This window comes from Equus caballus, chromosome 1, assembly GCF_041296265.1.
Source record: "Equus caballus isolate H_3958 breed thoroughbred chromosome 1, TB-T2T, whole genome shotgun sequence".
Lineage (NCBI taxonomy): Eukaryota > Metazoa > Chordata > Mammalia > Perissodactyla > Equidae > Equus > Equus caballus.
In genome coordinates, this window is record NC_091684.1 from 131,300,192 (window position 1) to 131,323,000 (window position 22,809).

Genomic DNA, 22,809 nt, shown 5'->3' on the forward strand with positions numbered 1-22,809 from the left:
CCAAGCTCACCCAGCTCAGAAGCGACTGAGCCAGGATTCAAACTCAGTTCCAGGCGGCATCTAAACCCAGGCCCTTGTGATCACACCAGGCTGATTTGAGGGGGCCATTTCCATATACTCAAATCTCAAAGGTACAGAATCAGGACTCAGGGTGAGGCTGCATGTCACATCTGAGCTGCATGTCACACACACACATACTTCACTGAGGCCTGAGACCCTGACATCAGATGCACTGTGCCACCCCATGGCCTGTGGACCAGCAGGGCCGTCAGAGCTGGGTGGGGCATGGGGGTGTGGCCGACACAGCTGGTCTTGAGATAACTGGATCAGTCCTGGGCACAGAGCCGCCTGTGCAGCTGCCCTGGCAGATGGGTGCTTGAACTGGGCCACCTGCCAAGGCCCAACCTCATGTCCAAACCAACCTGGACACTGAGGTTCTATTTTGGCCTACTCCCGCCCTGACCCTGGCGGCTGGCAGAGCCCACATAGACCCAGAAGGCCAGGGTGGCAGCCCCTATCCCTCCTTCAGTGGCTGGCGCCTCCCCTGAAGTGGCCATATGGCCCCATATGCTTCCTGACAGCTGGACCGCCGAAGCAATTGCCTGAGGACGTCCTCTGCAGAGGCCCTGAAGCCCAGGCTACCCCACCCACCCCTGCTCAGCAGGCCACAGGCACAGCCAGGAAAACCCCAGGCTGGAATACCCTGCCGGCAACTTGCTTTACGACCTTGTACAAGTCACCACCCCTCTCTGGGCCTCAAATTCTTCCTCTGTCAAACAGCAACACTGACCACCCCTCTACCCCCTCCTTTTGTATCCTGCTTCCAAAATTACAAACTTCCACCCAAACTCACTCCAGGTCTCCAGGGACACAAATAAATGTATCCGTTTTACAGACGTACAAACTGAGGTCCGAGGGACCTCAGGGACTTGCTCAAGTGCACACAGTGGGAGGGCCAGTACTAAAGCCTGCATCTTATGATCCAGGACACCTGCCACCTCTGTACGCCCAGGTGGTGGGAATGGTGAAGCCCCAGTCCCTGCCCAACTCTTATGGCCTACATCACCCCACCTGGCTCCCCAGCCAGGCCGAATCTCTCCATCCTCCCCCAGGTGGGGAATCACACAGGACCCCTTGGCCATCCTGGTGGAGGCAGGCCGCAGCCCTCACCACCAGTGTGGATTCCCAGAGCGGCCTCAGGACCGCCTCCCTGCTTCTGGCTCTCCCGGCCAACCCCCCGCACGACCACCAGAGGGTGCAGTTTAAAGTGCAAATCTGATTGCATACCTCCAGAACTTCAACCTGACAACCCCTGAATACGGAATCAGCCCATACTCCTCCGTGGAGCACTCAAGATCATCCTTCATCTTGGGCCTACATGCTCCTTGCCTGCTGTGCCCCTGTGTGAACTACTCCATTGCAAACACGTTCCACCCATGCCTGGCAGGTCCCACCTCCGTACCTTTGTTAACGCTGTGCCATCCACCTGGAAAGCCCTCACTCCTTCTCATTCACCACTCTTTCATTTATCCAACATATTTACTGAGCATCTACCAAGTGCCAGAAACATCTGAGCAGGTCAAAATGCACCAGCCCTTCCAGTCCACCTGAAATGATTCCTTGCCAACCCCTTTCTCCCGTTCCTCTGCAGCCCCAGCCCACTCTGCCTCCTATCCAGGGGTGTGGGTCAATGTTTGTGTTTCCCGTCAGAGCCCCCCAGGAAAGGGCCCAGGTTTGACATCAGTATCCCCAGGAATCCCCAGTACCCAGCACAGGCCTCAACCAGGCCCCTAAATGCAGAGCGAGCTCCAGCGTGGGATTCCAGGCAGCAAGGAGCAGGGCCAAGTCATGGTCCTCAGGAGCAGATGTGTGGGCTCTGGAGGCCCACGGAAGACTCTGACTGGCCAGGCTGGCCTCAGTTCCCCCTAAAGGAGGCCTGAGTGGTCAGGGGTACCTTTCCCTCCTCGAGTCACCCCAAGGCCCAGCCTACCCAACAACTTCTTACCACTGAATTTGTAAGAATATAATATTTTTATAATTCAAGACACAAACATAACAGGGTCAGGGCCTGGAGGAAGAGGGAAATGAAGGGAGCCACAGTGGGCGCTACCTCTTCCCAATCAGGAGATCCGGTGGGGGGAGTGCTGCTTCCCTAAAGGGGGCAGCCAGTGGGGGCTGGGAGCACTAGCCTGGGATTTTCACCCCTGATGGTACAGACCAGGGACCAAAGAGGTACCCTGCTCTCTCCTACATGGCTTAGGGCCCCAAATGGAGGGCTTAGCTTTCTGGAGCTAGTTGTGGGCAGGGCACGGCGGGGGCGCCAGAGGAACTAGGGCTGGAGTCCAAGTAGGCCTTGATAGCAGGGGTGGAGTCAAGGAGGCACCTGGTCATGCTCCAGCCACCCGGGGGTCAAGTAGAGCATCCGTCAACATGCAGGAGGCAAAAGTCCAGAGCTCTGGGAGCCACAGGGGGATGCGGAGGGGAGAAGAAAAGAAGATTAAGAAAGACCAAGTCAGCAGTGAGAGCCTAGCAGAAAGGTCCTATTTATTGACCTAGCTGCCAGGTCAATAAAGAGGACCTGAGTGTCCTCCCTGCCCCTCCCTACCTCACTGACAACCAGGGTTAAAGGATACCTTCACAGTGGAAAAGGGCTGCCCTGACCTGGAGTTCTCACAGCTTCATCTCTGCCTCAGAAACCTCCTCTGTGAAATGGAGGGGAAGCCTGCTCATGGACCCCGCCTTCTCCCAAGGTGGCTGACAGATTCCAGAGAGATAATGGAGGTGGAGTAAGGTGTAAGCCTGAAAGCTGGGCAAACATGGGTATTACCATACCCCTGAGACCCAGGTAGATACTGTCTGGTCCAGCACCACCCCCTCCACCCAGCATCTAGGCTAACAAGACCTCTGAGCCCACAGGCTCACACTGAGTGCCAGGAAAGAGGGCATATGGACAAAGGCTGCAGGGGAGCCCCACTTTCCAACCCAGAAGCCCAAGCTGGAGGGAAGGACTTCGGAAGCAAGTAGAGAAGGCTTCCTCCAGGAGGAAGAACCTGCCCTGGAAGCAGGGAGGATTTGGTAAAGGGGAAGGGCCTGCAGAGGGCCTCACACTCCTGGAAACACAGGGTTCCCTCCTCTGGAGCAGGGGGTGGGGGAGCGGGCAGGGGGGCACCATCCTGGACCATATCTCCCCATCCTATCTACTGCACAGGCAGGGTTGGCATGGGGGGAGGGGGGTGGAGTTCCCTGAGGCAGCCAGCACAGAACAAGAGTGTGGGAGGAGACTCAAGAAGACCGGGAGGGGTACAGCACTGTCCCAACCTCACCACACACAGTGAACTACACAGGAGAGTGGCTCCAAGCAAAGCAGGGATGGGGCACCAATCACTATCCTCTTGGGAGCTCCTGGGGGCCAGGCGTGATGGGATGCACTGTCTGGCAGTTCCCTTCTTCCAGCCGCCTGTTTCACGGAGCAGAAGGCTCGGAGACACACACACACACACACACACATACACACACGGGCACGTCTACCCACTCCCGCACCTCAACCTCTGTGTCCTCAGCCTGGCTGCAAAGACGACATTGCGGCCCCTGGGCCTGCAAGCTGTCGCCGCTCAGTCCCGCCTGACCCTGGCGGGGTCACAGGAGTCCGGCGCACGGAGCGGCTCCAGCGTGGCGCCGCAGGGCTGAACCGGCGTCCCGGAGAGCGCATGGCTGCGCTGATGGGGTGGTGGAGATGCACCTCTCGGCCCGCCGGCTGGGAGGCACAGCCCGCACCCCCGCCCCATTCCTCCCTTGCGTTGTCTCCTCAAGAAAGAAAGGCCAGAGTTCCACCATTAAGGCTTCTCCATCCTTTCCCCACACACAAAGTTCCTCCAAGTCGCCACGGTTCCAGAGGCAGGAGAGGGTTAGGCGGGGCCGCGCAGCGGGGGGGAGCACGGGCACGGACTGGGGAGCAGAGCGCGCCCCGCTCCAGCTCCGCGCGTGCACGCCCCCACGGGCGCGCACCCAACTCCCCACCCCCACCTGCTGCCCCCGAGGCTCCCGCCCAATCAGAGGCCGCGCACGCGGCGTTGCCGGCGGTCAGACACCCCAGCTCCCCAGCCTGCGCCCCCGCGGGCCGGGTCTCGCCGCAGCATCCCGCCCTGGCCACACTCACCGTCCCAGGCGCGCAGTCCGCGCGCGGCTCCGCTTCGGGGCCGCATTCCCCTGCTCCGCTCCGCTCTGGTTCCCGCTCAGGCTCGGGGTCCCGCTCCGCAGGGCTCGGCTCCGAGATGGTGGCAGCGGCAACGAGCGAGACAGGGAGGGCGTGTGTCTGTGTGTGTCTATGTGTGTGTGTGTGCACGCGCGCGGCGTGTGCGTGTGCACGGGAGGGCCCCGCGCTCCCCTGCGCGCCCCGCTCCTGCCTCCTGCTCTCCACGCTGCGATGCCAGCAGAATCCCTAACGCGCGCTCCCACTCGCCTGGGCGCTCACACTCGCGCACACACGCGCACACTCGGTCGCGCACACACCCCCGCCGCCGCACACCCGGCTGCACACTCCCCACTCTCGCCCTCCTGGGGCGCTCACAAAGGCTCCCTGGCCCCCACCCGCCGGAGCCCCCGGAGCGCGGCCCGCTGGGCCTGCCGAGCGGCCCTGCGGCCCCTTCCGGGCTGGCCCCGCCTCAGGTCCCCCGCCGCTCCCAGAGCGGGTTCCTCAGGAGTCCCTGCTCCTCCACCACGCCCGGCCCGGCCCCAGCCACATTCCCGGCCTGAACCCCGGCCGCGGCGCCCAACTCCGGCTACCGGCACTCCCACCCAGAGGCGCCGGCTCCTTGCCCCTCGCCTGCGCCGCCGCCCGCAGCCGCGTGCTCTCTCGCTCTTTTCCTTCCCCGTTTTCTGTCCCTGCCTCTCCTTTTATCTCCTCTCCTTTCTCCCACCTGCCCCGATCCCCGTCTGCAGTCTCTCAGTCTATCTGCCGCCGCCCTCTCCCGCGCCCCCTCCTCCCGCCGCTCTGCGCTGCCTCTCACATCCTCCGCATTGCATTGGGTGCCGCCCGGCGCTCGCTGGGCCCGGGGTTCGAGCGCGCAGTGGGCGGCGAGGGGACCCGCCGCGCCCTGGCCCCGCCGCCCCCTCCGCTCTCAGCTCGCTCCGCTGCTCCTCGCTCCGGCCCGGCGGGCGGCGACGTCCCGCGCTAGCCTCGGCGGTCGCTGACAGCTCCCATCTCGCCCGAGCTTAAAGGGATAGCGCACCGGCTATCGGGGACACCAGGAGGGCCGGCCTCGCCGCGCCGGCACAGTCCGGGACCGTGGCGCAGCCGGGTCCGCACGGGCGGCGCCCTGTCCGCCGCTGTTGAGCCCGGCCCTCCGGGGCTGGAGGTGAGTCAAGGAGAAGGGCGGTCGAGAGCTGCCCAGACCACGCCATCCAGGGGGCGCTCAGTTCTTGTTGGTGGTTAAGCCTAGGGGCAGGCTGCGGGTGTGGGACAGTGCAGCCTGGGCGCCCAGGACTGCCCGACCAGGGGAGTAGGGATCAGGGAAGCAGCTGTCCGGATCTGAGCCCCGAGTGAGGACACCTGTCATGCTGGGAGGACAGGTGTTACAGGGTGGCCTCCCTCTCCTGCTGTTGACCTTGGGCAAATGCCTGCCTCTCTCTGAGCCTTAGTTTACCCTTCCTTGGAAGGACAGTGGCTTCCATCATCTCTGGGGTCCTACCCAACTCTGATATGGTGTTAGATCCCGTGGGAGAGGGAGTCCCAATGCAAACCCTCGGCCCTCAGAATCCTACCCACTCCTTGTCTCTGTGATCTGGGAACACTGCCAGGCTGCCGTCCTTGCCACCACCACCCCACCCACACCAGCCTTGGTCTGCCCCCTCCTTCATTCTGTGACCTTTCTTCTCCAGCCTCATCAGGGGAACAAGGCAAAGCTGAGAGGTACAGGGATCTACCAGGGACAGCACACCACAGTTTGCAGCACTCTTTCACATCCAAGATCTCCTTGGACCCTCATGATACCCTCAGGAAGTAAAGTGCACCCCTAGGCTCCTGGATAGGCCCGGAACATGAGCATTTCATCTTCCAGGTCCCGCACTCTTACTCCCACCCCAGACAGACCCTTGCTCCCCAACCTCCATGGTGGGATACATTTTGCCCATTTGTCCACTAAGCATCTATTATGTGCTCCAACCTGTGCTAGGTGCTGGGGACACACAGATGATTCAGACACATTCCTGCCCTCAGAAAAATGAGAGAGCAGGAAGTATGATGGAACTTTTGGGGATAGAGGAGGTCCAGCAAAGCTCCTGGAGGAGGTGACATTGAAGCCACATATTAAAGGATGAGTAGGAGTTGGCCAAGCAGAAAGAAACAGAAAGGGCATCCCATGCCAGGAGAAGAGCATGTGCAAAGACCTGGAAGTGGGAAATAGAGAAGGAGGGGTGTATTTTTGGGAAGAGAACTATAAGAGCCTTGCATTGAGTTTCAACTTTGTTCTGGGGCAGCAGTGGGGCTGCCACTTACTAAATCAAGGCAGAAGCCCTCCCCATCTTTCAGCCACCACAGAGGCATGTGTAAGGGCTCCCCAAATTCCTGAGCTTTTGAAAGAGGCCTCCTCTCCTCTCCTCCTAACACAGTCCCAACCTCTGCTCCCAATCTCTGCAGCCAGACAAGGCACAGCCGCCCCCTGCTGACTGGAGCTGGAAATGGGAGAAGCCCAGGCTTTTCTGTGGCCTGGATGTGAGTCCAGGAAGGGCCAGACTTTGGCACCCACCCATCAAGGTGCCCTGCAAAGACCCCAGACTTTGGTGTCAGGCATACCCAGTGCCAGTTCCAACCTCAGTGTCCTCCTCTGTACAATGGGAATAAAAATACTCAGCCACCAAGGAGGTTGGTGAAGAATTCATGAGGAATAGTGCACAGGAATGACCCAGCACATAGTAGGTGTTCAGCAAATGTCCTTTTCCTTCCTCATACCTGAGCCTGGCCTTGTGGTCCATTCCAAAGGCCCTTGCTGTCTCACTTTTCCCTCTTTCCCTGGCCACTTTCCTTCTGCCTTTCTACCATACTTCCTCGGGGCCTCAAGGGAGATGAGCTCACGGCTCTTGCCTGCTGTGGCTCAACACACCTCCTGAGGAGTCTTCCCAGGGCTTCCAGGTGGGCCCCAGGGAAGCCAAACAGAGACAAACAGCCTTTCCCCAGAGTCTCTGACATCAAAGCAGAGCAGCAATCCCAGTCTACATCTCCATCCATTTCTCCCACTCTCCTGTTCTGGGAGCCACACAACCTTTGTGTCTGTGCTAGGGAATGTATGCCTCCAGCTGTGTTGTGCAAACTCAGATAGACAGCAAGCCTTCTCTGAGCCTCAACTTTCTCCCTAAGTATAGGGGCAAGCTGGTGTGCCCCACAGGATCAATGAATCTAAGTCTAAGTCATTCAATTCCCCTCAGTAGGTCCAGGCCTTGGCTCTCTATCCAGGAGTTCTGCACAGAGGCAGGCAGGGACAGAAGTCTCTTTGGGACCCCCTTACATCCTGCCCTTGTGTGAATGGCCAGGAGCTGTTGTCCCTCTACCCCCTAGCAGGCTTTACAGAGAGGCAAGGCATGAAAAATGAATGGGCTCAGCTGGAGGAATCACTCGCCACTGCCAGAGCAGCAGCAGCTGGGGGCTGGGGGCCAAGGGCCAGGGGCCAGGCCAGTGAAGCCAGCTCCAGGAAGGAGCTCCTTCACCAGATGCTGGGAGCTGGCTGCTTCCTGCCACAGGGCTGGGTCAGTGCCCTTTGCAGACTCCTGCCCAGGGCCCCTGTGCTGTTTTCAGCCATCTCCACAGGCCAGTGGGGGAGAGCTTGGCAGTATCCCAGACCCCGCCACTAAGCCAGGTCCAGCCCACACTGAGTCCCAGGAGGCAGTAGGCCCTGCCTGTCCACCTTCTCAACTAACCCCTGGCTTCCTGGGTCAGGCCAAAAAATAAATAGGGTCATCAAGTGTTCAGAGAAATGCCCCACCCAGCCAGGCTGTCTCTTTGCTGTCTCTCATCCCATCTCCCCACCTCCAAGTCTTTTCCCACCTGTCCCCACCACCTCTTGGCTTCCATACAGCCCACCCACCTCTCAAGTCCTTCCATCCCTAAACAGCCTTCCTCGACTACCCCTGCCCACTCCAATCTCCCTCCTCCTCTTTACTCTTAATTGTCGGGAGTTTGCATTCATTAGTTAATCCTGGAGATACCATTCCCACTTCAGAGAAGAGAAAACCCCGGTTCACTGTGGGGTTCCAGGCTTCGAACTGAGAGCCACTGTTCTTTATCTTTCCATGAACTTTTGTCGAAGGCCTACTCTGTGTCAGGCACTGTGCCAGATGTGGTAAACACAAGCACTGGGCCTTGGACTCAGGGGTCTGGCAGTGCTGACCTTTACCCAATTTCCCAAGGCTGGAGTGAGGTGCCTGCAGTTCCCCCAGGCCCATCCCAGAAACCTCAACAGCAGCCTGAGCTGCCCAGCTCTGACATGAAGCTGGGATGTACTGGGCTAGGAGGGCAGGCAGGCATCTGACTGGCACAGCAGAGCAAACAGACGGGAAGGAAATCAATTTGAGTGTTTGATTAATTTTAATTTTTAATTTGCATGGAGAGTAATGCACCCGTTTGACACTGCACGCTCACAGCGAGCTGCTGGCCTTCACCATTGCTGCCACCGCTGCAGCTTGGTGTGCCCAATGGCTCTCTGCCCTTCTGTCAGGCAAGCCAGTCCCCTGCATGGCAGACTGGTCTTCTGCAAAGCTGGGAGGAAGGCTCCTCTCCAGGGGCCTCCGCCCCTTCCACCCAGGAGAGAAGCGTCTGGTAAGTCCCCTCTGCGCAAAATGGAAGGAGCTAAAGCTATGCTCCCTTCTGGGGGAGCCCAGCTGGGCAATGTCTGTCCCAGCGTCAGGGTGTGCTAGTGGACTCAGGCATGGCAACAGACCAGTTTGGGGGACAAGGGAGATTCTGGGTGCACCTCAGCTCACAGATGTTAAGTAGTTACCCAGGCCACTACATTCAAGGGCAACACTGTAGCTAGAGTCAGATCTGCCTTAAAACTAGGGCAGTCCCAGCTCTTGTGTTCTGTGACTTCGAGGGTCAAAGCTCTGCTGTCTCTTTGTTTGCGTGGAGTTTGACCACATATGGGGTGGGGAAAGTTGGTCTGAATTGGGAGAGACTAAGTCCATCACACTCTCTAGCTCCTGGCCCTCCCCTCTCCCTCTACCAGGCCTCGTGCCCTGAGACCATTACCCTATGAGGTTGAGAAGAGAGACTGTGGAGTAAGGCAGACCTGGTTGGAATCCTGGCTCTGCCACTTCTTAGCTGTGGACCTTGGGCAAGTCACATAATCTCACTGAGCATAGCCTTCAAGGACCCTTCTGACTGTGCTTCTTTCCTATACCCCTCCAGACCTCACTGTCTCTTGGTATCTAGAGAACACAACATTCGATGGCCTCCTCTAGGAAGTCCTCCCTGATTAAGCCTTCTTTTCTCCCCATCATTGCTATTGCCAGCTGCTGGTTCTGTCCTGAACATGAGCCCTCTCTGACCCCTGCTTGGGCCTCAGTAGCTCAACTATGAGCACTGCACACTCGGCATGGGGTGGTGCGCTACAGAGAACATGGCTTTTGATGCAGGCCCCCTGGTTCAAATCCAAGCTCACTTCCATTCTAGCTGCTTAGGCCCATCCCTTGAGCACCCCAAATCCAATGGATCCAAAACTGAACTTATCATCCCTTGCCAAACCCACTCTTGCCTCTTTTTCTTCCCTATCTCAGTAAACAACAACACAATCAACCAACTGCTCAAGCCAGGGAGCTAGGAACCACTAGGACTCCTCCCTCTGCCTCATTCCCCACATGCTATTCTGTCCCCACCCTCCACTACATACCCTCTGAGGGGGCAAGCAGAGGGGAGGAGAAGGATTCTCTGGGGCATTTACTCCCCCGCAGGGCAGGGTTGAGAGAGCCTGCAGGGAACAGCCAATCCAGGGCTTGCCACAGCCCGATGGAAGAGTTGTCCATAGCAAAGCCACACTGAGAAGCCAGGTCTCCTCTGCCTCTCAGAGAGGTCATGGTCAAGGCCAGGCCCTGTAACAGTGGCTGAAGGGAACCTGAAGCCCCTGAAGTCCCAGCCCACTTCCCCCTACACCTCAGGCCCAGAGAGGCTGCAGGGGAGGCGTGAGGGGCTGGGGAAGTGTTCAAGTTCCCAGGCAGAATGAATAATCCACCAGTGTGAGCTCATGAAAACTAGATATCACGTCAGGGTGACTTAACAGCCTGGCCCCCAGGAGTCCCACTTTGACGTGGCCACAGAAGCAAGTGAGAAGCGTCCTTAGCCACAGTTGGAGCCAGTGGCCTTTCTCTGTGTCCCCCCACCCAACACACACAATGCCTGAAATTCCACCACTGTGCCTGGCTCAGATGCAAATTAACGCCTTCCTGACCATTTGAAGAGCTGGTACAAGGGTAGGAGTGAGGACACAAAGAGGAGTCATCCCAGTTAGGGGTCTCAGAGAGGGAACCCAGGGTGGACAGGGCTGTCACCTTTTATTGAGCACCTTCTGCATGCTGAGCACTGTGTTAAGTGCTTCTTCACAAGCTTCCTCTCTATGGCTCCAAGGCCCCCTCCATGTGACCCAAGCATCACTCACCCTCTCGGGACCTCAGTTTTCTTTCCTGTAAAATAAAACTAGTAGTAATAGCTACCTCTAGAGGCTATTGGGTGATTAAATAAGAAAAGATGTGTAAAGTGTTTCTTACATTGCTGGCACAAAGTAGATGCTAATTAAATGATAATTATAAATGAGATAATTCACCTGACGAGGCCTAGAACCCACCCAGTCTATGCTTGTCAAATCTGAGCTGTTAATAAGATAAATGTTTCACCACTCACCTCTGGAATGAGGCAGAGCTTGGGGTGGGGAGGGGTGTCTGCCCAGAGCAATGGGACAAAAGAGTTGTCTAGAAATCCAGAGCATTAATGCTAAGACAAAGCATAGGGAAGAGGTGAGGCCACAGGAAATGGACTACCAGCAGCCAGAACCTGCTCTTATCTTTCAGAAGCCTCTCTCTCTGATGTTTGGACCTGGATGGGCCAACTCTGAAGGTCCCCAAGTCCTCTAGGTTGGACTAAGCCAGCAAGGTAAGGAGAAGGAGTGAGAAGCTCATCCACTGGGAGAGAGAGGGGAGTGGCAGAGACCCAAAATGAGACAGAGACATCAGGAAAGCAGCCCTGTGACAGCTGCCACTATGAAGCCCTTAGAGCACAGGCTTGGCCTTTCTCTACATCTTCTCATTTTATTCTTTTCATACCACGTCAAGGGTATTGTTATGCCAATATACAGATGAGGATCCAAGAGCCTGATAATGACTTGCCCAAGGTCATTGCCTGCAAGCCAAGTTTTGAGCCTGGGTTTTTTTGGTTTCTCAAAACCATCTTTGGGACCACTATGAAGAAGGAGCAGGGAGGGAGCCAGGTCCAGCCTCTCCTCAGGGTCCCAGAGCACCTAGCCCAGGGCAGTGGAGCTTCCCAGTTCCCAAAACAATGCTTCTGCAGACACTCCAAGTTTTACAAGCCCAGGAAACACCTGCCTCTTCCCAGTCTGACCCTGGAAGCCAGACTGGGGATATGATGGGAAGCACCTGCTCATGCATCAGAGCTGGGGCAGAAAACTAAATCTCACAACACCCAATGAAGTAGGTGCTTTATCATCCCCCCTTTATAGAGGAGGAAACTGAAGCATGGAGAAGCTAAGTCATGCACCCAAGTTCGCACAGCCTGTGAGAGGCAGAGCCAAGATTCAATTTCAGGAAGCGAGGTTGCAGAGGCCATGACTGCAACCGTTCACCTCACTGCCTATCAAAACAGCCAGGTACCGCCCCAGCCCAGAGCCACCCAGAACAGTATTAGGGGTAGGATTCAACTTATAGAACTCCTACTTGCACACACTTTTTAGAATGCAGAAATTGAGACATCTGTGACTTTGCAGACTCAGCACAGAGAAGCAAGCTGGGCTACCCCTGGTTTTGCCTCTGTTGTAGAAGACACAGGTAGTCAAGCCATGTGTAAACATGAGGCTGTGACCCGCTGAATGACCTGGGCACGTCATGTTCCCAGGGCCCATCCATATGATGATTTCCCAGGGTGAACCAGTTCTGAAAAGCCCAGCTCCTCATCCCACCCCTCACCAGCGAGTTTGGGGCACTCTCCAGGGTCCTGAAATGCCTCTACTGCCTGTAGGCGGGAGTCTGGAGACCCCAAAGCTGACTGGCTTCGCGGGACACGTTCTCTAAAGCCAGGCAGGTAAATCAACACTTTAGACATGGACTATTACCCCAAGCATGGGGAGCTATTTCTTAGATTCACCACCACCAAGGAGAACCCTCTTGTGAAGTTCATGAGTTAACGCATCTCTCCTGCCTCCCTGTGAGTGGCTCCGTTCCCAACTGAATTTTCATGTAAAGGATGTGCCTGAATGAGCTGCACTGATCTGTTACCCTGGAATTGGGGTGAATGCAGTATGAGGTGTTTATCCCAGGGGTTCAGTAAATGTCATCAGCTGCCATCGTCACCACCGTTAATCATCATCTTCCCTGGGCAGCTACCTCCTCTGGGACAGCAGCCACACCCAGATGTACACCCCCAGCTTGTGGCCCCATAAAGCATATCAAGGGAGAAGGCCGTGGCCTCAGTTGCTGTGTTTGAAGGATGGCCATATGACAGCATCTGGGGGAGGCAGGGAAGGGCTTTCCTTTCAGAGGCTGCTCAGATCCTCTCTGTCCTAAAGCTCCCACCTTGGGGACCTAGAATGTCCTTGTCCTACCTTTGCTTTCAAGTTAAAACTGGACAAGGGCCTGAGAGGGTCTCTCTCAGTCCCCACACCCACCATCCATAAGTCTTGATGCGGCAACCCCATGAGGTGATTCTAGGACCAATTGATTATGGAGCCATCTGCTCCCTCCACATTCTGCTTCTCCGGGGCCCAGGCTCCCCATCTCAGTGGGAAACCAGGCAGCCAGATTCTAATGATTGAAGAAGGCAGGGGCCTCCCCATTTAAGGAAGGGGCCCAGCTCATGGGGAAAGAGCTGTGTCCCCACTACAAGGGTGGGGGATGGGGAAAGAGAAGAAGTTACACCTCTACCCTTTGCTCCCCCCTCCCACATTCTCCCAGTTACCCAGCTTGGAAGGGGCAAGGCCTCAAGGCAGAGGCCCCTTACTCTTGTCATCACAGCCAGCCATAGGACCCTGTTACTCAGCCTCCATTGTAGAGCAACTACGTGAGTTCCTCTGCTGGGTCTGAGAATCCTCAATTCCTCCTTTCAGCAAACATTTATTAAGTACCTACTGTGTGCCTGACCCGTGCCAGCAAATTCTCTTACACTTGATCCCATTTGATCCTTATGACAACCCATGGAAGTAGATATTTCACAAGTGAGGAAACTGAGGCTCAGAGAGACTAAGTTATTTTCCCAAGGTCACACAGCTAGAGAGGAGTGGATCAGGAACTCCAGATTGCCCTTCTTCCAGTCTGATGAGAGGGCTTCCCCAGCCCTCCAGCAAATGATTGATCCTACAGAGCTGGCCACAGCATAAGCCTTTGCCTGAGTACAAGTGAGCCTCACTGAGGGATCAGCAGAGAAGGAATGTCTGGCCTGGCTTACCCCTGCTCTGGGAGAACCTGTCCAGCTGGCTCCCTGGGTCTTGGAGAGACACACCACGTGGGCAATGGTCAAGGTGATGGAGGAGGAAAAGTAGTCATATCCAAGATGCAACCCCTTCCTTGCTCCCTGCCTGGTAAGCAATCAGGGACCCAGAGCAGTGCTGGGGCCACGCGGTCGGGAACAGAGGCAGTGGTGCACTGAGGGGCCCAGAGGCAGCTGTGCCCTCCTCCTCAACCTGAATATAGGTCACTTAATTGTCTGGGCCACTAGGGAAGATCTCTCCTGAAATGCCAACATTTTCTGAAAGGGTCAGGGGTCATCACCCCAGGGGTCAGGCAGGTAACCGGAAATGGGCCTGCTGAGGAGGAGCAGGGAAGCGCAGGCCCTACTGAAAATCTCCAACCACCCCATGTGGTCGTGCTGATTTTTCAAGAGAAGCCAAAAGCCAGGCTTCCCTCAGAAATGGCCCATTTTTTAAATGTTGGCCACTAATTCCATTGTTTAAAAGTACCCTTTTGGCCAAACATTTGCCCTCTCTGGCTATGCCCTTGGAGGCCCCTGTTGACCAAGGCCTCAGTGGATGGCAGCACAGTGTGGGCCAGCAGTTCAGAGTTCACAGAGCCCCTGCCCAGCCCCTCATCTGAGCCTCAGGGTTCACGGTCCCCTCTTTACAGATGTAGAAACCAAAGCTCAGAGGGGACAGAGTCCTTGGCGAGGCTGGATCCTGACCCCTGCCCAGGCCTCCTTCTGCTGCCCCAGGTCAGTGAGCTGATCCCTCTTTGCAGCCCAGGGAACACAAGCAGGCCCCTTGATGGGAGGGAACCTGGGCTCCACCCAGATGGCACCAGCCTGAGCACAAATGAGGACACCAGGCTGCTCTGAGGAGCAAGGCCAGGAGACCGGGGCAGAGGCAGCACTGAAATCCTTCACTCCCCTATCCTCAGTGGGCCCTTTTGATTGACATTCTGTGTGGGAGCAGGGCCCCAGGGCCCAGAAGAAGTAAAACTGGGTGGCAGGTGGGCTGCCACTGGCCAGGTAGTGGAAACAGATGATGGATCGGATTGGACTTTCTCCATTTGGAGGTGATACTGGCTCCACTGTGTGCTAGTCTCATTGATATTTTTCATCAAGAAGTTGCTACATTGGATAGGATGGGGACTGGGTGGGGATAGGGCTCAGAGGCCTGGGCCCACAGGGAGCTAGAGCCCAGGACCCAAGACACCAGGCTTGTTGCAGGGATGTGAGAGAATCTACAAGTTCAAGACAGGATGCACCAAGGTCTTTTCTCGGGGTTTTACACACATGCATACATGTGTCCAAGGCAGGTACGTGGAAGCACCAGCACATGCACACACATGTATATGGGCAGAAATGCATGCATACACTCACACACACATCTAAGCTTTTGTGCTCACACGGTGCTCCCCACCTAGGACACCCTCCCCTTTTCTCTTAATCCACCCATGTCATTCCTTGGGTTCTCTCCATCCCTAGCCTCTTGAGCCAGAGAGGAGTGTCTGGACCTTGACTCAGGCCTGGGGGTGATACACATACCCAACCCCCTGCATGAGCCCTGGGTGTGTGTGTGCCAGGGGGAGGGTCCTAGAGCAGATGGAGCCCAGGGACCAGGACAGTGCCAGGGCTGGCAGAGGGGCAGGGAGGTGTCCCAGCGCTGCTAGGATGAGAGTGCTGAGGCTACCAGCAGGGGTCTGAGGAGGGCCCGCTGTCCTCCTCCTTGGATGCAGACTCCTGGAAGTCCTCCCAACTGCTCCAGGCCAGGTGCTTTCTCTTACCCCTGAGTTCCAAAAGCCATGATGGTTGGCCAAACCCACTGGACACTGTGCTCAGGAAATCTTAAATCTATCTTCTCAGAGCACCCAACCTCCTAAATGAGCTCCAGACCCATGTTTGTACTTTTAAAACCCAAGCCCTCTGGCAGTGGGGAGGTACCTCCAGCACCTAGCAATGGGGAAATCAGACCAAGTGTGACTGGTCAGTTCCCAGCCATGGGAGGGAAGGCGTGAGCTGATTGGCTGGCGATGCTTATAAAAGGGTGAAGTCGGGGGCTACGATGAATGGAGATGGTAGGGCTTGGCTGTCCTCAGAGAGCCATTGGAGGCCTGAAGGAGGACAAGGAAAATCACCATTGGAGGCCTGAAGGACGACAAGGACAGTCACCATTGGAGGCCTGAAGGACGACAAGGACAATCACCATTGGAAGCCTGAAGGAGGCTAAGGACAATCGGCAGCTCAGAATTCCCCCTCCCACCCAGGCAGGCCAGAGGGGAGTGTCCTGTTTCCATCCTCCCAGCAGATCCCAAGCATGTTGCTCCTGGGAAGATGGGCCCAACCCTCAGTCTGCTCATAGAGGCAAAACTATTTGCAGTAAAGCAAAAGAGCAGAAGTTTCCGGCACTCAGAGGGTTGAGCCTGGATTAACCAGAACAGAATTAAACCTATAGGCGTTCCCCAGAGGGTCTGGATGCCTTTGTCTCCAGACAAGTTCCTGGAAGTTAGGCCAAGAGCTTCCAAGCTTGAGGGGCTTTGGGGATGACTGTTGCCCAGTTTCCACTACACAGAGGAGGAAAGAGGCCAGAGGAAGGGGCGTCGGGCAGAGGGATTTGTCGTTGGTCTGGGACCCAGGTCTCCCGCCTCCTGGTCTGTCAGACACTCTGCTCTGCCCCACAAGCCTGCAGTCCTTCGTGAGGCCTGGCTCTCGTGCCCCTCCATGCCTTTGCATATTCACCTGGATGCCTTTCCCTCCATCTCCACCACCCCCCACCTCCCTGCAGTTTTCAACTCGGGCGTCACCTTGTCTCGGAAGCCTTCTTGGACGCCTCCTCCATCCATCTCTGTGCTCCCGTGGCATCTTGCACACCATCTCCCACAGCTCTGGTCACACTGGACTCCTACTGTCTGTCTACCTGTCTGTCCCCACACAGGGCTGTGGCTGTCAAGGACAGGGTCAGTCTGCTCCATTCTGCTGTCTCCACCACCTGGGGAAGGGCCCAGGGCACAGCTGGTGGCTAAGTAAATGTCTTTTCAATGGAAGAATGAAAAACTTTGGCATTTTATCTCACCATTTTTTCCTCCATCATGATTTCCGTTTTCTCTGTGCCCAGCCCTGTGCTTGGTTGGAGAGAGAGGGGAGGGCAGAGGCCCAAGCCTTGCACCTGAGAGTCCCCAGACTGGAGCCAGGGCAGGAAATGTGTTAAGTCAGGAGTTCAGGCATGGTGTGCTCAGGGTGGTTACTTAGAGGCCTGGGTGCCAGTAGGGGAAGTTGCACTAGACAGGCCTAGGACAGGCTTTTGCCCTGGCCTGGGCACCCATGCAGTACGCAGACCCAGGGAAGGGACTGCCACTTCTCCAGGTCTTCCCAGCCAATTGTAGAGCTATGAGACTGCTCCCCTGAAGAGCTCTCAAGCCTCAACGGCACACCTCCAGGGGGCGTTATTCACGTTGTTTTCCATGTCAGTGGCGCCCCACTGCAGCCCATCTCCACAGATGACAATGTGAATGGCACCCCCTGGAGCCGGGTAACTCGGTGGCCCGGGGTGCTAGGGGCAGCCTAGATGATGGTGGGCCCCAGCCAAGTCCTTAGTCCCACCCTTGCAGTATCCCTCATGATGGTCATGGGCGGGGGCTGACCAAAGACTACTAGGTCAGATGCCCCTGCCCAGGAGAGCCTGGACACTCCCAGCTCTGAGCCTCTCTTCCTTGTCCCTGCTCCCAGCCACCCCCCTCAGTGGCCAGCAGCCATCTAGCTGACCAGACCTGTGGCCAACACGTGTGCAGCACCCTGATGGCAGCCAGGCAGTTGTTAACCACAAGACGCCCATTTACTGCGGGACAGTGTTTCCATTTTCCAATGCCGAGCAAGGAGGTTGTGAATGTAACAAGAACGGGAGCATAAGGGCTGTTCCACATGACAGCGGCACCACTGTAGGAGTACCCTCTGTGTCCAGACCCCAGGTAGCGCTTCTAATTCTCACAAAAATCCTGGGAAGATGTATAACTAGTCCTATTTTGCATACGAGGAAACAAGCTCAAAGAGGCTCAGGGACTTGCCCAAGCCACACCGTGTCGTGGCAGAGCTGAGACCTGACACCAGACCTGCCCACCTACCAGCCCAGTCCCCAGTAACCCTCTGTCCTCAGGGGCTATAAAGGAAGCAGTGACTTATGTCTGAAGCAGCTTTGGCCAGTCCAACATGACAAGAGGGCTGCACAGTAAGGATCTCCTCCCTGAGGCTGTGGGCTGCCCTTTCCTGCAGCAGACCAGAGCTGTCTTCTTAGTGCTGCATGCGAATGTGGCTGCATGGGCATGTGAATGTGTGTACGTGTGCCACATGGAACAGTCATGTGCCCTGGTCCCAAACAGAATGGCCTCAAATCTCACTCGTTCGTGTAGGAGCTAAGAGCATGGACTTTGGGGAGTCATGTCCCAGCTCTGCCACTTGCCATCTGTGTGACCTTGGGTGAGCTGCTTAACTTCTCTGTGTCTCTGAGTCTTCATCTGTACAGTGGGGATAATAATAGCACCTTCCTCAGAGTGAAGTGAGTTTATATACAGTGCCTGGTGCCTGGTAGGTGCCATATAAGTGTTAGCTAGTATATTTTTCAGCAAAGACTTGTTGAAGACCCACTGTGTGCCAGGGAGCAGGTAGGTGCTAGGACCGCAGTACTAATCCAGGCAGGCACAATTCCCGTCTTCAAGGGGATCACAGTCTGTCAAGTCTCCTCAAGGCTGCCTCCCTGCACAAAGATGCGCTGTCAGAGGGACAGGTAACGGCTGAGACACACACAGGACCAGGAGACGGGGCATCACAGACCCCACTCTCTCTGGTTTTCCTCCTGCCTTTCTGGCTGTACCTTCTCAAGCTGCCCTTGGGCTCCCTGTCCTCTGTCAGCCTCCATCATGGGGGGCTCCCAGGGCTCTATGCTTTGCCTCTTCTCTCCCCACTGCCCACCCACACCGGCCCACCCACCCTCCACACAGATGGCGCCCACATCTCTGCTCCAACCTGGCACACCCAGCTGCCTGCCAACACCTCCAGCTGGACGTCCACCAGGTCTAAATAACAAATCACCTCCTCCCGCACCAGGCCTACCTTCCTTCTGGTACCCATCTTAGAGCCTGGCACCCCACCACCACCTAGTCACCCAAGCCAGTAGCCTGAAAGCCCCTTTGTCACCTTACTCTCCATCACTCCCTAATTCAACAACTCACCAGGTTCTATCGTCTCTGCCTCCTAAATCACCATGCATCATCCATCCATTTCTCTCCACCCCCACCAGGCTCCCCCTGCAGTCTGTCTGTAGTAGGTGCTGTTGGTGCCTCGCCACTCACCCAGATCCCTTTTACCAGGCCAGTTGCATTTCTGTCTCTCCCTTCACCCCACCCCCCTCTGCTGTGAGTGCTGGCAGTTAACTCACAGCTGTCCCCAGCCAAGGGCGACTGACCTTATTGGGAAATGGCTGGGGGTTTACAGCCCACAGCAATGGCTGGCAGATCCAGGAGCAAAGCCTGCCCCGTGCCCCGCAACAACTCTGGCGCTCTTCAGGCTCCAGAGCTCCCCTGGAGCAGACTGAGACCAGACTTCAGCTGAGCCCACATCCTCGCCTAGCTTCCTCCCCGTCCTCTCTTGCACCCCTCACGCCCCTGTGGGCATCAATTGAAGGCACTCACTTAATGAATCTCTAGCACTTGATCCCATTTTCCGGCTCTGCTTCTCAGGAACCCTAGGACACCATCTCCAATGTTGGGCCAGTCAGAGCACCATATCCCATCTCCTTGAAAAGACCTGTCCTCTGACAGCAGGGGCCGGACTGTGTGCAGGGATGGTGGGGAGCCTGGGAAGGGAATGTTGGGAAGGAGCTCAGGTCCTCCCTGCCCATCTTTCCCCAGGCTGTCCCCAAGGCGCTGGGCCCAGCCACACCTGGCCACCCAGACGCTGTGATTAAGTTTTGGGAGCTTTCCCTCCTCCCTGCTTCTTCCTTCCCTCTTGCTTTCTTTCAAAGGCTGAGCCCAAGTTAATCAGATAAATTCCTTGCCAGCCGCACCAACAGTTTTTCTAAGGTTCAGTCTCCCCAGAGCGACTCATAATTACTCCAGACTGAGACATTAAAGCAAAAGAGAAAGAAGAGGGGAGAAAAAGATGTTTTTAATTAAAAAATTAATTTTTCCAACAGACGCACTGAGGCTGCCGGCTGTGGTACTTCACTACCCCGGAGACAATCCCCCCATCCTCTCTTCCTCATTAAACCTCCAGGAGAGGGGTGAGCCTGGCGAGAGCAGCCCCCTCCCCTGAACAAAGCTTCCTCTCCCTCCGACTCTCTGGTCTCCTGTGGAGCAAGTGGATGGACTGCAGCCTTCTCAGTGGGAAGAGCAGACGCAGAGCGCAGGCTTTGGAGTCAGACACGGGTGACCATTCTGTCACTTAGGGCACATTTGACTTGACCAAGCTCCCTGGCACCTCTCTCCTCAAGTGAGGTCCTCAGGCCAGCAGCATCAACATCACCTGTTAGGAACCAGAATCTTGGACCCCACCCGGATCACCTGCATTGAATCTGTGTTTCAGTAAGACCCTGGTGATTCACAAGCACACGACATTTTGAGAAGCACTGCCCTGGTAGCTCTGAGGCTCAGCCATTGCCTCTGGAAAAGGGGGATAATAAGGACATCCGCCTTGCAGCCTAGTTTGCCAGGATTATGAAGATGTGCAGGAGAACAGTTTGGCAAACAGTAAAGCAGGAACCTCAAAAATGTTCACTACTTGTTGCCCTGAGTCATTCTATTGTTTCGTAACCAACGTCACATTCTGTAGCATTTTAGGAACCTGACCTGGTGAGCCCTTCCCCTCTCTCCAGCACTTTGCCCCTGTATCTGGGGCCCATCCTAAAGGAACCAAAGTGTTTGTAATCAAGGAGCTCTCAACTAGAGGAAATAGTTACTTTTTGAAGTATCGTCCGGGTGTCTCCCCTGCTCACAGCATGCTGGGAGGTCCTGGTGGTGGCAGGGCTGGCATGAGGGAAGCTCGGTCCCAGCATCACGGGGACGACGCAGTATCTGCTCTAGACAGATATCAACAACCAAGGGCTCGGATTCCTACCTTGTCATTGCCTTCTGGAGTCTTTCCTAAAGACACAGTGTAAAATGTGGACAAAGCTTTATGCCATCAGGTCACCTCTAATTGGGAGTGACTGGAAATAACACTGGAGAAAGACTAAGGAATGAAATGGAAGTAAGGACTTTTGAAATATTTAAGAATTCGGAATGACAAGAGGTTATTTTATATAATGTGGGATACAGAACAACTATAAACTCACCTATATTTTAAAAATTGTATATATAAATGATGGGGGAGGGCGGCACTTCTGGCCAGGGAATGCTATAGTCCTGGTTTCTAGGCTCTCTACCAGCCCAAGTCCCCATGGCCAGGGGATCCTGTGAGGAAGGCCCTGCCCCAGGAGAAGAGGTTGAGGCAGGAAGAGAAGTTGACAGAGGGGAAGGGTCAGGGCAGCAGCCAACTGAGCTGGGGTTCAGGGCTTATCTCTGGGACCTGCAGAGAACTGCAGAGACCAACAGAAGGAGGACAGAGAATGAGGTGGGCGTGCTATGCGTGGCAGGGATGTGAGGGAAAGCAGAGGCTCCAAGATGGAGCTCGCCCTGAGCCCTGGGATGCAGGGCCGAGCAGCTCTCAGTATACTGCAGGCCTGGCTCTCAGAGGCCAGTGTCTGAGTGGGGCTGAACCTGCAGCATCAAGGCTCGTGATTACATGAGCCCAGAACAGGCAGGAACTGACACCACGTCGCAGCATCCAAAGGTCCTCAACATTTAGGGAGAAAGTTGAGGTATTCATAATGATGTTGGAGTCCCAATAGCTAAAGCAGGCAGGCCTTCAGCCAGGATGGTTCTCTAAATTTGTGCTCTGTCCGCCTACCGCTAATCCTCTCCACTTTTTTGCAAACCTGTAACTGGGACAGAAAAAATTTAAAAAGAAAAAAATGAATGAGGTGTAACTAGGGAAGCCAGAGGAAGCTGGCCCAGCAAAGCCACATGCTGATCAGACACTGGATTTGCAATACTTACAAAGTCACCAAGGGATAAGAGCCCTAAGCAAGGTATTAAAAAAAGGTAAACCAATATTTTAGACAATAACAAAAAACATTTAAGACCTGGTTTTGCACTCGAGACTTTCAGGGACGGAGGGAGCAACTACAAAACCCACTGTTGTAGGGACAAAAAGACAGAGAAAAACTCCCCCACGAGAGAAGCTTGTGGAGCAAAATCCCAAAACACGGAAAGAAGATTGATGTTAAAGTGAAGTCAACAGTTAGAAGACAAACTTATTGCAGACAAAATAAGTAATAGAGTAATCTTAAAAGGACTTAACAGAATCCTGTTTAGAAACCTTACAAAACTGAAGGACGATGGCATCTACCAAAAGAAACAAGAATGTATGAAATGGAAAAATACAGCAACTGGAAAAAACCCTCAATAATTAGATAAGTTCTAGACTTTTTTTGTCAATGCCATCGAATTGATTTCAACTCCTAGTGACCCTGTGTACAGCAGAGTGGAACCCAGCCTGGTCTTTTCAGCCATCTTGTCACGTTCTGGCTCTATATCAGACAATGCTCCACTGTTATTTATAGGGTTTTCATGGCCAATTTTTTTGAAAGTGGATGGCCAATTTCTTTTTCCTAAAATTCTAGACTACACGTGGTCAAAGAGAAACTTAGTGAGTTGGAAGCTCGTACTAGGGAATTTACATAGAACACAGCATAGATAGGTAAAGATATGATAGATCCATCAAGAACAGAAGGTAAGTTGAGAGCTCCCAACAAACACCTAAGAGGAGTTCCAGGAGAGGAGACTCAAGGGATGAAGAGAAGCAATAGTCAAAAATATAAAAGCAGATCATTTCCTAGAATTAAGGAAAAAAGTAAGTTCTCAGGGTGAAAGCAAACGTTGAGTACCCGGCATAATAAATACAGCTAACCACAGCTGGGCATGGTAGTACAACTGTAGAAAATCAAAGATAAAGATAAAAACTTAAAGGCTACCAGAGAGAAAAGAACTTTCACCTACCAAAGAATTAACAAGACACACAGACCTCTCACCAACAAGAAAAGGGGCCAGAAAACCATGGAGAAAATT

General features: G+C 55.1%; 1 protein-coding gene and 1 long non-coding RNA gene across 9 annotated transcripts in view; one reads left to right on the forward strand and one right to left on the reverse strand.

Moving 5' to 3' along the window:
• Positions 1-4,653, reverse strand: part of LINGO1 (leucine rich repeat and Ig domain containing 1) — a 210,176-nt gene extending 205,523 nt beyond the window's left edge. For 3 of the 8 annotated variants that reach the window (XM_070268882.1, XM_070268875.1, XM_070268867.1), the window contains exon 1: positions 4,157-4,296. The gene's annotated coding sequence lies outside the window, so the exon portion shown is untranslated. Of the gene's footprint in view, positions 1-4,156 lie in introns of all 8 variants that reach the window. The other 5 variants (XM_070268891.1, XM_070268898.1, XM_070268862.1 and 2 more) reach the window with 4 other exon arrangements.
• On the forward strand, positions 4,470-22,703 carry LOC138924351 (uncharacterized). The gene is made up of 2 exons (XR_011439383.1): positions 4,470-5,354; positions 19,839-22,703. It is a non-coding gene; the product is annotated as an uncharacterized lncRNA (long non-coding RNA).
• The last annotated feature ends 106 nt before the right edge of the window (positions 22,704-22,809 follow it).